General features: G+C 42.8%; 1 long non-coding RNA gene across 1 annotated transcript in view; it reads left to right on the top strand.

Moving 5' to 3' along the window:
- Nucleotides 1-728: 728 nt before the first annotated feature.
- Nucleotides 729-13975, top strand: part of LOC308058115 — a 28344-nt gene continuing 15097 nt past the window's right edge. The window contains exon 1 of the long non-coding RNA XR_013925666.1: nt 729-1784. This is a non-coding gene — a long non-coding RNA (uncharacterized lncRNA). The remainder of the gene's footprint in view (nt 1785-13975) is intronic.

Here is a 13975-nt window from a genome sequence, read left to right as displayed (position 1 = left end):
AGGTGGGAACCATTGCCTTATGGTGTTTGGGCCAGAGTGGTCTGGTGGTGCTGGGCAGTTGGGCCATGCCAGGGACAGAGGGACGGGGGCAGGGGAGGGGGCGGGGGGAAGGGGTTTAGGGAGGGACGGGTGGGAATCGATGAAGGTGTTTAGGGATGGAGCGGGGTGTGTGAGGGTGAGGTGTGGGGCAAGGATGTGTGTTTGTGGGAGTGGGTGTATGGGGGGTGGGGGGAGGTGGGGTGGGGGAGTGGGGGAGGTGGGGGTATGTGGGGGGGTGCGTATTGATACACGGGGGGGGAGGTGTTGAGGCTGTGTGTGTTATTTAGAGAACAGAGTGGGGAGTCTGGGGGAAGGGTTTTAGGGACGGATGGGCAAGGTTGATGAAGGCCTTTAGGGAAGGACGGGAGGGAAGGTGTTGGGGTTGGGGGAAGGACTTTAGGGACGGACCGAGGGTGGGGGAGGGACTTTAGGGCCGGACCAGGGTCTGGGGGAGAAGTTTTAGGGCCAGGGCAGGGAGGTGGAGGTGGGGGATGATTTCAGGAACAGCCTGGGGTGGAGGAGGGTGTCAAGGGAAGTCTTTCAGGGTTGTTTGGGGGGAAGGATTTTAGGGACGGATGTGGTGTCTGGCGGGACGTTTGATGCCACTGTATAGATTCCACTGTATATACATTTATGTCCAGGGATTCTGCTAAGGGGAAGCTGCTGGCTCGGCAAAGGGACAAGATGTCTGAGCTCCCCAGTTGCCACGCTCTGATTTGGTGTGTAGCTCTATGTTAAACACACCTGCGCACAAAGGTTAGGCCAAGCTGACTCTCTAAAGCTGTTAGAAGTGACGAAGTAAGGGACCTCTCATCCAGGGAGTCAGCCTTGGGAAGGATGGGGAACAAAGAATGGGTGGGGAAAAGATCTGCGTTCTCTTCGGTGATGCAGAAAGAGCCTCTGGGTGAGGACGTTGTGGTCGCAGGAGGAGACAAGCCGATAGAGTGCTGCGATCCACGGAAAGTTGGTTGGAATTCGGACAAAGGTAATTGTTGTGGGGGGAGATCGTGACCTCTGACTCAGATAGCCCCCCGAGAGAGGGCAAGGCCCCGCTTGGGGAGCACGGGGAGCTAGTAAAAAACCTCAGCAGTGCTGTCTGAGGGTGTGTGCTCGTTTGCATTAAAGCAAGCAACTTGTAACCCATCCCGTGCCTGACTGAAAATGCGTGTGTAATGCGCTATGAGTGTGCAAGTGCTCTGCTGTCCATAGTGCGTACCCTTGAGGAACTGGGTGAGCACGCTCAGAGGAAACATTCCCCCGTGCTCCCAGCACTGCCATAAAGAATGCCGGCCTTCTGAAACTTGCAAGCAAGTCTTAGAGGGTTTTTCTCCCTGACCGACTTTATGGTATCATTCCCACCATACTGGAGAGAGCAAATCTTTTTCTCTTTGGTGGTGAAAGCAGCTTGGGGAGCGTCACTGAAGTGCAGCACTATTTTAACCTCAGGTCTAAAGTGCCACCGGTCCTACCGTGGAATACATCCTTCCTCAGGCTTTCAGCAAATGGAAAGGATGCATCAAACCCACCCGACAAAGACGTCCTGTGTTTCTTTTATCTTTCCTGGAATGTGGGGACATGACCCTGCTGGGCCATCTGTGCCACCTGCCTGGAAGCCAAGAGGGTGCCTTTACATTCCAGGCTAAGGACTTACCTTCTTTTTTTCCTTTTCAGCGACTTTAGAGCCATCCTTAGGGAGGCTGGTTAAGCTGGTTTACTGCACAGCTGGTCGCCAGTGGAGGGAAACGGTAAGCTCCGCTGTTGCCTTTGGTGTTTACTTGTTACCTTGTCGCTCGTTTGAGTGATCTTACCATGCCCCGGCAAGCAGAAGCTATCACGCCACTTTAGGCCTTGGTCTAATAGTCATGCAAAGCAATATTGAAAGTCATTCTGAGATCTGGAAGAGGCCCCAATGTGCATTTTATAAAAGTGCATCTTGGCTGCTCTTTACCTTTGTATGGGTGTTTTTCCCTTTTCTCCAGACTGTTGAAGCTCTGAAAGGCGCCAATGAGCTGCTCTCCCTCAGTTTGCTCCTTTGCCTTTGGGGAGTGCGTTTCATGTTTTCTTCATGGCTCTGCAGAGGAGAAAATCCATGAATACACAGCCTTGCTTGAATTGATCTTGCTGGAAAGTGGTTGAAAGCTTATTGCTGCCCCATCTTGCAAATGGCATACATTCTGGTTCTGATTTGATGGGCAGCGTGTCGGCTTGTCAGATAACTGTAGAACGATTCAATTGCTCAAAGCAGCAATGCTGATAGGGAGAGTTTACGTACTTCCTTGCACAAAGCAGTACCGGGCTTTTTTCCCTCTGCGTGTGTTTCTGTGCAGACATGTGCGTGAAACACAGGTGTCTCTCTGTGCCACAGGTGGGACTGATGACAGCTTTTCATTTCATTTCAACTAGAATTTAAACAAAGATTGTGCCTGCAAAAGAATTTGAGCAGCTGTCCTTGTTTCCCAGAGCAAGCATCCAAGCACTGGGGAGCAGTTTGCAGGATCAGAACCTGAGCCTGCTCTGGGTGGTAAATCCTCAGGAGAGGAAAGAGAAACCCCAATTTTTTCAATACAGATCTAGTTCCCTTAATATTTTGAGCAGCAGAGGGGGGTGAGATGGGGCGGTGTGGTGACAGGAGAGGGACAGGAGAGGGACAGAGGAATGAAGAGAACAGGGGTGGATCTGGGCAGGGAGTGGAGGAAGGAAACCCCTGCTGAAGAGTCAGCAAACCATGAAGTATTCCTATGTGCTAAATTTCATCACACTAGCCTGTTTCCACAGCAAAGACTCCAAAGTTACCCAAAGAAACAAGGAACAGAGCAATTGGTACTAGTGATGGCAAACACGATGGAGTTCTTGGCAGCATGAGGAAATAGATAACTACTGTAGGAAGTTCAATGACCTAAACTGATGGAAATAAATCTCTGAAACATTTAGGGCAGCTATTGCGTAATTTTTATGTCTGTCTGACTATATATCGATGGATCGATCGATCTTGCAGAAGACCCAGTTGCAAGACCCTACAGTAATATACCTCTGTTCCTGGTAATAATACTTAGCCCTAAGACTCGACCTTAAGACTCAATATTAAAACTCAACCTTAAGACCTAACCCTGAGACCTAAATTTAAGACTTAAGCTAAGACTTAACCCTAAGACATAATCCTAATACCTAACCCTAACACCTAACCTAAAGACCTAACCCTAGAGACTGAACTCTAAGACTTAACCCTAAGACTTAACCTTAACACTAAACCTTAACACTTAAACCTAAGACTTAACCCTAAGACCGAACCTAAAGACTTAACCTGAAGACATAACCTTAATACATAACCTTAAGAATTAACCATAAGACTGAACCCTAAAGACTCAACCTTAAGATGTAACCCTAAGACTTAACCCTATAGACTTAACACCAAGACTTAACCCTAAGAACTAACCCTAAGACTTAGCCCTCAGACTTAACCTTAAGCCTTAAATCTAAGACTTAACCCTAAGACTTTATCCTGACTCAGTTCTAAGACTTAACCATAAGACTTAACCTTAAGAATTAACCTAAAACTTAACCATTAGGCCTATCCCTAAGACTTTAACCTAAGAACTAACCCTAAGACCTAACCATAAGAATTAACTCTAAGATTTATCCTTAAGACTTAATGCTAGGACTTAACCTTAAGATTTAATCTTAAAACAGCCAGAAGACATAATCCTAATACCTAACCATAAGGCCTAACTCTAAGACTTAAGCCTAAGACTTAACTCTAAGACTGAACTCTATAAACTTATCCCAAAGACTTAACCCTAAGACTAAATCTTAAGACTTAACCCTAACACCTAAACTTAAGACTTAAGCTAAGACTTAATCCTAAGACTTAATCCTAATACCTAACCCTAAGAGCTAACCTAAAGACCTAACCCTAGAGACTGAACTCTAAGTCTTAACCCTAAGACTCAACCTTAAGACTTAACCCTTTGAATCTATCCCTAAGACCTAACCCTAATACCTAGCCTAATGACTTAACCGTAAGACTGAACCCTACGACTTAACCTAAAGACTTAACCATAAAACTTAACCTTAAGACTTAACCCTAAGACTAAATTGTAAGACTTAGCCCTAAAAGTTAACCCTACATATAACCTTAAGACTTAACCCTAAAACTTGACCCTAAGACTCAACATTAAGACTTAACACTAAGACCTAACCCTAAGACCTAAAATAATGACCTAACCAGAAGACTGAACCCTAAGACTTAACATTGAGACTTAACCATAAGACTTAACGCTAAGACTTAACCCTAAGACCTAAACGTAAGACTTAGCCTTGAATCTTAATCCTACGACTTAAGCCTAAGACTTAACCCTAAGACTTCAACTTAAGACTTATACTTAAGACTTAAACCTAAGACTCAATCCGTAAGACTTAACCTTAAGACTTAACCCTGAGGCTTAAGCTTAAACTTAACCCTGAGACTTAATTCTAAAACATATCCCCAAGACAACTCTAAGACTTAAACCTAAGACTCAATCCATAAGATTAAACTTAAAAATTAACCTTAAGACTTAAACTTAAGAATTAAACATAAATCTTAACGCTGACACTTAACCCTAAGACGTATCCCAAAGACTTAAACTTAAGACTTAACCCTAAGACTCAAAGCCTAGGACTTAAGATTTAACCTTAAGACTGAACACAAAGACTTAACCCTAAAACTTAAATTTATGAGTTAACCTTAAGACTTAACACTAAGACTTAACCTTAAGACATAACCAGAACACTTAAATTTAAGACTTAACCTTAACACTTAACCGTACGACTTAACCTTAAGATTTAACCCTAAGACTTAAATTTAAGACTTATCCTTAAGACTTAACCCTAAGACTTAAATTTAGGTCTTAACCTTAACAGTTAACCCTAAGACATAACCCTGAGACTTAAACCTAATACTTAATCTTAGAGACTTAACCCTTAGACTTAACCTTAAGACTTAACACTAACACTTATAATTAAGACTTGAGCTTAAGACTTAACCTTGTGACTCAACCTTAAAAACTGAACCTGAGACTTAACCCTAAGACTTAACATTAAGACATAACCTTAAGACTTAACCGTAAGACTTAACTCTTAAGATTAACCTTAATTCTTACCCTTAAAACTTAACCCTAAGACTGAACTCTAAGCCTTAAGCCTTACACTTAAACTTAAGACTTTATCTTAAGTCTTTACTCTAAGGCTTAACCCTAAGACTTCATCCTATCTTAACTTAAGACTTACCCCTGAGACTTAAACTTAAGACTTAACCCTGAGACTTAAAGATTTTAACACTAAGAATTGACCCTAGGTCTTAAATTTAAGACATAACATTAAGACTTAACCCTAAGACTTAACCTTAAAACTTAACCCTGAGACCTAACCCTAAGACTTAACATTAAGACTTAACCTTAAGACTTAACCAAAAGATTTAACCTTAAAAATCAACCCTAAGACTCAACCTTAAGACTCAACATTAAGACTTAAGCCTAGGACTTAACACTAACACTTAACCCTGAGACTTAGCCTTAAGAAGTAACCCTAGGACTTAACCCTGAAACTTAACCTTAAAACTTTAACACTAAAATTTAAGACTTAACCTTAAGACTTAACCCTGAGATTTAACCTTGTACGACTTAACCCTAGGACTTAAATTTTAGACTTCACCCTAAGACTTAACCCTAAAAGTTAACCTTAAGACTTAACCCAAAGACACAACACTGATACTTAATGTTAAGACTTCACCTTAAAACTTACCCCTAAGACTTAACCCTGAGACTTAATCTTAAAGATTTTAACCCTAAGAATTAACCCTAGGTCTTAAATTTAAGACTTAACCCTAAGACTTAAACATAAGACTTAACCCTAAGACATAACCCTGAGACTTAACCCTAAGACTGAACCCTAAGACTTAACCTTAAGACTTAACCCTAAATCTTAACCCTGAGATTAACCTTGAGACTTAACCTTAAGACTTATCCCCAAGACTTAAAATTAAGACTTAAACTTATGACTTAACCATAAGACCTAACCCTGAGATTAAATCTTAAGACTTTAACCCTAAGACTTAATAGTAATACTTAACCTTAAGACAAAACCCTAAGACTTAACCCTAAGACATAAACCTAAGACGTAAACTTAAAGATGTAACTATAAGTCTTATCCTTAAGACTTAACCCTAAGACATAACTCTAAGACTTAATCTTAAGTCTTAACCCTAAAACTTAACCCTAAGACTTAACCATAAGACTTCACCTTAAGACTTAACCTTAAGATTTAACCTTAAGACTTAACCCTAAGACATAACCCTGAGACTTAACATTGAAACTTAGCCTTGAAACTTAACCCTGAGACTTAACCCTAAGAATTATCCCCTGTTGCGACGGAGGGAAGACACAGTCACTCAATATGAGTGATCAGCAGACTTCATTTATTGTCCCTTACAGTCACCTTTTATGCCTTCTTATAATTAGCTCATACATATTACAAAAGTTAAGCTCATTATTGGTTAGTTGCCTAAATACCAAGCCCGCCCCTAGTTTCTCTTCTGTAGTTATCTGTTCCCACCTGCAACATTCTTTTCCCACTGCAGTCTTCCTGTTATTGTGTAACTTTTGCTTTACTTCAGATAAGCTGAGCGCGATGTGCATTTTTGTCCAGCCAGCTGGACTATGTCTATGAGACCTTTTTCAGCTAGCCAGTTATCCACAATTCCCCCGTTTTTATTTTGGGCGACATGGGCTTGGTTGACCATTTTCAATAACAGTGTTTTAACACAGGAAAATACACAGCCAACTTATAAAATCTCAGTTCAGAAGGATAATTCCAGAAATACTTGAAAAATAAAGTTAGCTTGAAGCTTTAATTTAGATGCTCTTTCTGTTCCAGTGATATAAAAAGTTTAAAAAATTCAAAGGTAATTTTAAAGTTCTGAACATGGACTAATGCAAGCTCAAAACCCAAAAAGAAACCAAACTGATGTTTGACTAGGAATATTTGCAAATATTTTAGTGGAAAATCCCTGACCATTAACAATTTTCTGTCCAAATAACAACTGCCCTTATGCAACCAACCAGTCCATACATTTTCTGAAGAATACCTCATTGATATCAAAGAATTAACAAAGGGAAAAATTAGTTCTAAGCTATATACATTCTTAAGTGGATTTTTCAACAGTTACATACAGATTTACACACTAAGCCATAATGGCTTGTAGGTGATACACACAAGAAGAGTACCTTGCTTATCTGTCTGAATGTCTATGCTAAATTTGACAACTATGCCACAAGCCAAGCCTACATGGGTGCTGTGTGTTATGCACGTTCCTTAACAAACAGAAGTATAATAGACAAATTCCCAAGATCTAGTCCCCAACCTAATTATATTATTTTGTAGCCAATTAAGGAAAATAACACAAATGTGCATATCTACGTGTGCACACACCTTTTAGTTCAGAACCAATCCGTGATAAAAGGCCTTAGCCTTATGGCATCATCAAATCTTAACGAGTACAGTAATTAAAAATGCAGTCTTACTGTAAGTGCGATTTATGCTGACATTCCCTCAAATGCTACACGTGAGTATTTCTCACTCAACTGCCTCAAGTTAAAATAGTAGTATTTGTTAATATGTATTAAAAAATCATTAATTCTCTACAATAGCAGTTGACTTCCATAACACTATGGAAGCAAAAGAGGCTTAAGATGGGTTTTCTGAATACTAACAATTTATTTTAGACTGTCTAAACTCAGGTCTTGAAAGATTTCACTCTGCCAGACATAGAAACACTGTTGCACTCCAGTTGTGATATCCCTTTTCCCAAGTTGTCACATGCACATCTCGCTCAAGCAACATTATTGTTAAAGTTTCTCTTTGCTACATAAATGCATATTGCACTTGTAGATATAAAAGCCAGCACCCTTACTTAGCTTATTACCTTATTACCTCATAACTCTTAGTATACCTTGTATCTCTGATTTCATCACTTCAAAAATTCACCAGGAGCAGATAAAACCACAGCATCAGACTAAACTACACCTTAACTGCTGATTCAAATAAAGGCATTCTCTTCAGATATGCTTAATGTTTACAAATAATTTTGGCTGGTTTTGATCAAAAAACTATTATTACAATAATGATCAAAAATAATAATCCCGTTTGCAAAATGCCTTTAAGCCAGCCTCCTAGTCCCAACCAATTTCCACATTCAGAATACAGCATAAATACAGAATACAGAATAAATTATCTCCATCAAGGCAAAAAGGCTTCATTTTAAACACAGAGATGTTTGCTAGTTCAAGGCAGAAACCCATTTCTTGTAGAGGACATCTGAAGCACTTTTTTTTTTTTGGGGGGGTGGGTTTGTAATCAATTCCGTATTTTTCCTTGAGAAGCTTAAGCTGTTCCTCTTGTTTCAGGAGTGTTTCCAACTCTGATTTGTCGAATAGGTCCGTATTTCCCAAATATATCATACATTTCCTCCGCTGTGATTTTATACGGCAGGTTCCGAATATAGAGGATCCGATTGACCTCTGGGGGCAGCCAGATGTTAGCTCGCTTGGCCGCTTGCATCGCCATGGCGCCGATCGGAGGGGGAGGGGGGGGGCGGGGGGGGGGTGCCGCCTTGGAGAGAAACCGCAGCCGGGAAGGGGCCTGCCGGGCTGTGCGCCGCCGCTCGCCGCTGCCGCGGGGGTCCCGGATGCTATCCCATACGCTAATAACCCGGGTAATTCCTTGTTACAATCTATGTCCTGCACGCTCCGCTTTTCTAAAAAGCATATGAGCGAATCGTACGTCGCTTGTCTCTCCACACCTTCGTCAGCGCTGTTGCAGCCTTTGCGAGACTTCGGCGATGTGTGGCCGGCGGGACCCTCTGTAGGTGCTCCCGGGCGCGGGGACTGTGCCCTTCCGCCTCCTGCGCTGCTTTCAGGACCGGTACCCGAATCTCCGTCGAACCGTGGCTCGCAGGTTCAGACCTCTCTAGGGTCCCTGTTCGGGCGCCATTTGTTGCGACGGAGGGAAGACACAGTCACTCAATATGAGTGATCAGCAGACTTCATTTATTGTCCCTTACAGTCACCTTTTATGCCTTCTTATAATTAGCTCATACATATTACCAAGCCCGCCCCTAGTTTCTCTTCTGTAGTTATCTGTTCCCACCTGCAACATTCTTTTCCCACTGCAGTCTTCCTGTTATTGTGTAACTTTTGCTTTACTTCAGATAAGCTGAGCGCGATGTGCATTTTTGTCCAGCCAGCTGGACTATGTCTATGTGAACTTTTTCAGCTAGCCAGTTATCCACAATCCCCAAGACTTAAACTACGGACTTAACCTTTAAGACCTAACCCTGACTCAACCTAAAGATTCAACCTTAAGTCTTAACCCTGAGATTAACCTTGAGACTTAAACCTGAGATTAAACCGTAAAACTTTAACCCTTAGTCTTAAACTTAAGACTTTAACTTAAGACTTAACCCTGAGATTTAATCTTAAAACTTTAACCCAAAGACTTAACCCTAGGACTTAACCCTAAAACTTAACCCTAAGACTTCACTGTAGGACAAGGCCTCAAGGACAGGAGTCCAAGTACTGATAGCCTGATGAACAGAGACTTGTTAGAACTTGCAGGGCACAAGCCCTGGGAACCAAGGAACAAGCTAACTGCAGACCCCTGAGCCGTTACAGCTGAGGAGGCAGCCAGGCGGACAGAGAAACAAGTAGCCAGATAAGGGAACGGATGGCGCCGATATGTAACTTTGTTAATCAAGAAAGCCGCCTAGAAAGAAACTCCTTAACTTTGGAATAGAAATTATTGCTATGTCAAGATAAACTAATAAGTTTCTATTGTTCTATCGGTGTGCCTTAAATATCAACCAATCAGTGGTTTTTACGCTTAAGATTTAGATAAACTAATAAGTTTCTATTGTTCTAACGGTGTGCCTTAAATATCAACCAATCAGTGGTTTTTACGCTTAAGATTTAACCATTCAGTGTGTAATATGTAGAAAGTAGAAACGTATACAAGTGTAAGAAAATCACTAATAAACCGACAACTTGCTTGCATCAAGCTGCGTCCCGTCTCTTCATTCGCTGCAAATTGGTGACCCCGACGTGATCTGGTGAAGGATCTGATGTGGAGGGACTCTCGAATCGCCTGACTGAGTGACATGCAGCAAATCCCACAGAACTTTGAATGATCCGCTGAAAGGAAGCAGGAGCCGGCCAGAACACCCTCCGGAGTTGAGAGGTGAGCTGTGGGAAATCCGTAATGGGGAATCAGGTTTCGTCCCCGGAAAGAGACGTATATGAGCTTATGAAAGGTCTCCCTAACAAACATGAGAAAAGTATTTCTGGGCATGACCTTAAAGCAATGCTTAAGTGGGTGCAAGTAAATATGCCTGCAGTGACCGCATCTACAATTTTCACGCGGGAACTTTGGGACGACACAGGGGTGAAATTGTGGGATTCTGCGACAAAAGGCAATACTGAGTCCCACCGTCTGCTCTCTTCGTGGAGAGTTATTTTTGAGACTCTGAAAGCACAAAAAGAAAAGGCAGAGGAAGGAGAGGAGGAGGAGGAGTCGCAAGCTCCTACAGCCCTGTCCTTGTCAGCCTCTAAATCACAGTGCTCTAAACCCCTGGGTGTCAATGCAGTGGAGTATCTGCCAGAAGAAGACCCCTTTGACCCGGGACCGGTAGAGCCTGAACAAGAACCTGATTTATACCCTCCTGATCTACGTGATGTGTGGGCAAAAATAAAGAAACAAGTATTAAAGGAGGGGGATCTAGAAATGGCTAAAACTATAGTTGCTCCGCTCTTGTATTCTCAGGGTCGGGCAGGGGGAGCACGATGGGAGGCTCTTTCTTTTTTGGTTGTTAAAGAACTGCGCCGCACGGTTACGGAACGTGGTATTTCTTCTCCCTGTTTTATAAGTCTGTTATCTTCTGTGTTTGATACTTATGTCATGACTCCTCATGATTTGAAATCTTTAGCACGATTGCTGCTAACCCCGACTCAGTACACGTTATGGGAGTCGCACTGGAGAGGGGGACTGCAAGCACTCCTGCTCACGTACGTTAACCATAATGATGCTGCATCAGCTGCACTGGCAATAGAGCATCTTGCGGGCACCGGTGCACGTGCTGATCCGGTAGCGCAGGCTCAACACTGCCCCCGTGCGGCTCTCGAGGCAATTAGAGAAGAGGCGAAAAAGGCTTTTTTCCAGGTCCCTGACGTACAAAAGCCACAAAAAGCCTTTACTAACATCACTCAGGAGTCTCGAGAACCTTATATGCAGTTTATTGGTAGACTAAAACAGGCTTTGGAACGTCAAGTAGATAATGCGGAAGCTCGGGATATATTGATAACAAAACTAGCTGTTGAAAATGCTAATGTTGATTGTAAAAGGCTACTGAAGTCTCTTCCCAACCCGAACCCCACTCTGGTGGAAATGGTGGAAGCATGTAACCGAATCGGTACGGTTGACCACAAGTTTGAAGCTATGGCTGCTGCTTTTGCAACGATGCGTGGTGTGGGGAATTGCTATGGTTGTGGTAAGCCTGGTCATCTAAAGAGAAATTGTCTTGCGCGGGCTGCGGGGAACAAACAACAACCTCCTGGTCCTGGAGTTTGTCCGACACGTCAGAAAGGGCGTGATTATGCTAATCGATGTTGACCTAAGTATGACTTCCAGGGACAACCGATACAGGGAAACCAACCACGGAGCACGGGGCAGCGACGCGCACAGACACAAGTGCCACAGCTGACATTTCAACAAGCTCGGAGAGAAGCACCGACACCTCAAGTCTCTGTCCAGCAACCTCAGGCAGCGCTGGATTGGACCTGGCAACCTCACACACAGTAACACTGCATGATTCCGCGGTTCATTTATTATCAACAAATGTCAAAGGACCATTACCCCCCGATACACAAGCTCTGTTAATTGGTAGGTCTTCCACAACATTGTCTGGTCTCTTTGTTTTACCGGGTGTTGTTGACTCTGACAGTGTGGACAAAATCAAAATCATGGCATGGACTCCATTTCCACCTTGTACGATATCTCAGGGTAGTAGAATAGCGCAATTGATTCTGATCCCGGCAGGGGTAAGCTCTCTTACCACTGATCACCCTCTGCAGAGGAGAGGAGGTTTTGGTTCTACAGGGTTGCCTCACATTTTGTGGGCACAATCTATTTTTCCACAGCGACCTATGTATCAGTGTACCCTTATTTACAATGACCAACAAATAGCACTGAATGGGATCATTGACACTGGAGCTGATGTCACAGTAATTTCTCAAGCCAAATGGCCTCCGCAATGGCCACTGACTAATGTCTCTCAGACACTGGCTGGGATAGGGGGCACCGGTAACAGTCGTCAGAGTTTGGAACTAATTCGAATTCAAGGACCAGAGGGACATGTGGCTTCTGTTAAACCTTTTGTGCTGCCTGTCCCTATGGTTTTGTGGGGATGTGATATATTGTCACAATCGGGAATGTCCATCCGTACACATTTTTAGATGGGTCCATTGAAGTGCGCGACACCCTGAAAATAACTTGGAAGACTGATGTTCCTATTTGGGTGGATCAATGGCCCCTTCCTTTGGAAAAACTTCGCGCACTTCAAAACTTAGTCTCAGAACAACTGTCCCAAGGACACATTGTACCTTCTACTAGCCCATGGAATTCACCTGTTTTCGTTATTAAAAAACAAACTGGCAAGTGGTTCTTGCTCCATGATCTTAGAAAAATTAATGATGCTATGGAAGATACGGGAGCCCTCCAACCCGGGCTCCCGTCCCCGACTATGATCCCTCGACATTGGCATCTAACTGTCATAGATCTTAAAGATTGTTTTTTCAGTATCCCGTTACATCCAGATGATGCCCCGAAATTTGCCTTTTCATTTCCAAGCATCACCATGCAAGCTCCATTGCAGAGATATCAGTGGGTTGGACTGCCACAAGGTATGAAAAATAGCCCTACAATGTGTCAATGGTACGTTGCAAAAATACTCAGTCCTGTCCGAAATGCTATGCCTACTGTGTTATTGTATCATTATATAGATGACCTTTTAGTGGCAGCACAACATCACAAAGTCATGGAGAAAGCTGTAGCCCTTGTCACAGATGCTGTGAATTCGGCAGGTCTCTGTATAGCACCAGAAAAGGTCCAGAAGTTTCCCCCTTGGAAATATCTAGGCTGGCGAATAAGGAAAAGGTGACAAAAGGAACTAGTTGTTAGACCATGTCCAGATATTTTCAGCACCATATTGTCTTCTGAATGTGGTGCCGTTTGCTCTATACCTGTCACTATGGCTATCACCAAGCGTTATTAGAAGCGAGTCAGGGACTGCACATGTGCTAGTGCAGATCCACCTTCACCGTTCCAAAGGAAACAATTCCATAATGACAGATTAGTGAGAAAGCAGGAATAAAGGCATTTTTATTTTGTATAGATATATCTGTTTTCAGAAAGGAATTCAGTTTATTAATAAAACTATTTTTGTTGAAGTTTAGCAGCAGATAGATAAAATTAGCTGGAGGGTTACTTACTTTCAAGTAGATCCAGTGTTCCACTCCTCTCCTGGCAGAAAAGAAAAGTACCTTCAGGTTTTCAAGGCACAGATTGTGTATTTCGTGTGGTATGAACTAATTTCTTTTAACATTCAGCTGTGCAACTCACCAGTTCCAAGAACTGCGTGTTATAGTTTGCATTCTGAACAAAGCTAAGTACCTTCCCTTCCAGGGCTCTTTTGTCTTCTAAATGCATCCTCCTTGGTTGTATTTCATCTTACTGTGTTCTCACTGCTTCTCTATAAATGAACATATTAATCCTTAATTTTCTAGGTTTCTTGCTCCATTTGCCAAAGCAGCATTTTCCTTCTCTCAGGAGCTGCAGATGCAGATTACCACTGTGC

This window comes from Falco punctatus (genome assembly GCF_963210335.1).
Source record: "Falco punctatus genome assembly, contig: scaffold_54, whole genome shotgun sequence".
NCBI lineage: Eukaryota > Metazoa > Chordata > Aves > Falconiformes > Falconidae > Falco > Falco punctatus.
This window is presented reverse-complemented; position numbering and strand designations above follow the sequence as displayed.